This window comes from Drosophila yakuba, chromosome X, assembly GCF_016746365.2.
Source record: "Drosophila yakuba strain Tai18E2 chromosome X, Prin_Dyak_Tai18E2_2.1, whole genome shotgun sequence".
Taxonomy (NCBI): domain Eukaryota; kingdom Metazoa; phylum Arthropoda; class Insecta; order Diptera; family Drosophilidae; genus Drosophila; species Drosophila yakuba.
In genome coordinates this window covers 8,477,501-8,480,678 of record NC_052526.2, presented here as the reverse complement: position 1 = coordinate 8,480,678, position 3,178 = coordinate 8,477,501, and the positions used below count along the sequence as shown (strand labels likewise).

At 41.5% G+C, this 3,178-nt stretch overlaps 1 non-coding gene across 1 annotated transcript; it reads left to right on the top strand.

Annotated features, from left to right (window-relative positions):
• Nucleotides 1-1,185: 1,185 nt before the first annotated feature.
• Nucleotides 1,186-1,267, top strand: Trnas-aga. Its single transcript has one exon. It is a non-coding gene; the product is annotated as a tRNA-Ser (tRNA).
• Nucleotides 1,268-3,178: the final 1,911 nt, after the last annotated feature.

Genomic DNA, 3,178 nt, shown 5'->3' with positions numbered 1-3,178 from the left:
CCATATCCACATCCACATCCAAATCCAGATCAAGGGGAGCCGCAGTGTCTCCGCTTCGGGGCCTCGAAACTTTGGTGTTTCTGGTGTTTTCGGGCTTCGCGTTGCCTGTCAACTGGCCACCACAAAAAGTAAATCAAGAAATTTGCTTAACCCACGCGCCACCAACTCTCTACTCCCTAATACACGTGCCAAAAATATGCCGTACAAATTTTACTTATGGGTATTGCCAATTAAATAATCTGATTTTGGCAAGTTAGTGAAATATGCTAGAAAGTTTTAAGCCTATAATAAATATAATAAAGTTTTATTATAACTATATTAATTGGTTAAAATGATTATTTCAATTTCAGTACAATAACTAAATGTATTTCATACATTTCCCCAGTTTTAAATTACCTAAGGATTTCATATATTTCCCCAAGGACTTTTGGTAAAAAGTTTTTGTTTATTTTGTTAGTGTATCAATCCCTATGGCTTAATCCCCCCAGGACCCCGCAACAGGTGCTCTCTTTCTCTCTTTTGCATATGCCGATTTGGGGGCAAATTTTTTGGGTGGCGGGAGGGAAACGCGCGGAGGGCGGCGATCAAAAGTTAAAAACAGGAACGGGGCGCATGCGCCATGGTCTCCTTTCTGTCTTTGGGTCTGCCAAAGATCTGCCAGAGTTGCCATAAGGCACAATGGGTGGTAAATTGAAGCTTTCAACTTGCCCGAGTTCGCAGAGGTTTGTTGTTTTTGCCTTTTGTTGTTGCTGTTGCTATAGTTGTTGTTGTTGTTGTTGTTGTTGTGGAGCCCCGTCTTGATTTCAATTCGTTGGCGGCTGTTTTGACAATGTGCACCGCTTTAATTGGAGCCGTGTCATTAAGAGCACGCAATAAGAAAATCTGACAAAACACCAGACAGCCGAATGGCAGCTAAAGGGAGGGACACTGAAGTGGCAAACAAATTGATTAGAAATGGATTTCCTAAAGCAAGAAAGTAACTTAGTTACTGAATTACTAACATTACATTTCATCTATTCATAAATTTGTAAACAAGCTTTTGGTATTTGGCAAACAAATTTCCTTAAAATCGAAAGCTGAACTAATAACGCACTTAAATAGCTTACCAAAGTATCTATCAGATAGTATCTGCGACTCAACTATCTTCCGCCTCTTGGGAACCTATTTTCGCCACCCTCTCATCAAGCAGTCGTGGCCGAGCGGTTAAGGCGTCTGACTAGAAATCAGATTCCCTCTGGGAGCGTAGGTTCGAATCCTACCGACTGCGATCACGAGCATATCTTTTTTATGCACGAAGAAGAGTTTTACAGTCCGTCAATATTTAGATACATTATAAAATCAGGGATTTTATAATTGAACCCACTGATGAACAAATTTATACTATATAAGTAGCCCAGTGGTTAGGTTGCTCGCTTTTGCAACCGCAGTTACGAGTTCAATTCAATTGGGGTAATACTTTATTCATATGGAACTTTTAGTGGTTCGCAATTTTTATTTATAGATCATTCAGTTCTTTCCCTTTCTAATTCGTGACAACTTAGAAGAATCTGAAATGTATCTCTTTCTAGTTGGCTGTGATTACCTTAAAATCCTTACGTTTTTACTTACTGTGTTTGCCGCATTTCAAATCGTTCGATTTTCAGTACCTTAAACACGAGAATGAAATAAAAAGTAGTTCCCTTGCGCCTCTGCTGCCAGTTGACAACGATAAGCGAGTAAGAGTTTACCTTTGGCACCCACTCACAGTTCCGGGCAAGTCGATGAAAAAGTTTTCGACAGCAGGTCTCAGCATTTTAGGCCGCCCAATGCCACAAAAACAGGACAGAAATAAGCAAGGCAAGAAATCGGTTTGCGGCTGCCTCCTTAAACATCAACCAAAAATACAAATACACTAAGGACTGAGGACTGACTTTGCACCAAGCTGAACATGTTAAATATTTATTTGCAATTCCACTAAAAATCAAATGGTATAAAACTTAAGCTGAACTTACAGTATCCCTTAAATAAAATAATTTTATATGAATTTCCAATCTAATTTAATACAGTATCCCTTAAATAAAATAATTTAATATGTATTTCCAATCTAAGTTAAGTTCAAACTAAAAACAAACCTAGCTTAATACGTTATATATCAATGTGGGAATACCCTTTGAGAAAGGGCATAAGAAGTCGGAGATATTGTCGCCGCAAAAGTTCTCGAGGACCCTCGCCCTTCGTTTCGTTTGGCCCGTCACGCCCCCTTTCTTTTTGCCGCCCACAATTGTGGCTTTTAGCCTGATGTTGCTGTTGCTGTTATTGTTGTTGTTGGACTGTGTCTGTTTCCTTTTTGGCAGACGCCGTTATGTCTCGCAAAGTTTCAAGAAAACTGGTTCTGTCCCGCTCTCGTCCTGGCCGCTCTCCCCATCCCTCTCCCACCCACCGCCGATAACTTTCGGCGTCATATTTGCGTGGCTGTGGATGTGCAACTCGTTTTGATATAATTTATTGTAAAATTATTTCCGTTTCGCTGTTACTTTGTAGCTGCCTCAATTCCGGTTCTCGAAATAAAAGACAGAAAGCTCAAAAGCAGTTCTTTCTTTCAGTTAAACAAAACCTGCGAACGACACAAAAGTTTCGATTTTAAGTTATATAAACGCTTGAGTTTCTTTTACCACAGCAGATTTTCATTTCTGCTGCTGGTGCTCTTCGTCACTACGTGGACGGCAGTGCACAGTGATTAGAAAACTTCTCCAAAGAGATATAAAGAATTGAAGACTGCTTTTGGCAAGTGTAAAGAGCGAATAAAACGTGTCCCATCAAAGGGCCCATTTAATTGGCGTCTATTTATGTCATCGCAGATAGTGCAGATCGCACCGAGAACGATCGAGAACAGATCGTGAGTGACAAAGCCGAGGTAAGGATGTCTCCGGAGTCTGGACCCTCGAAACAATGAAAATTGATATTGTGGAAAATCTTAAAGGCCGCAATCACCGCTATCGGTATACCGGCTCCTCTCATTACGCATATCGGTTGATGTGGCCAAACCGCAAGCGCCGACTCCCCAGCTGCCGGTGCCCAACTCCCAGTTTTGGGCCTAAGGATTGGGCGACTGGTCCAAGCGGATCCAGTCGGCCAGATCAAGCAACGCAGCCGGCGATCAGGTCTGTCCATCATTATGTCAACGCTCTCAATGCGCATG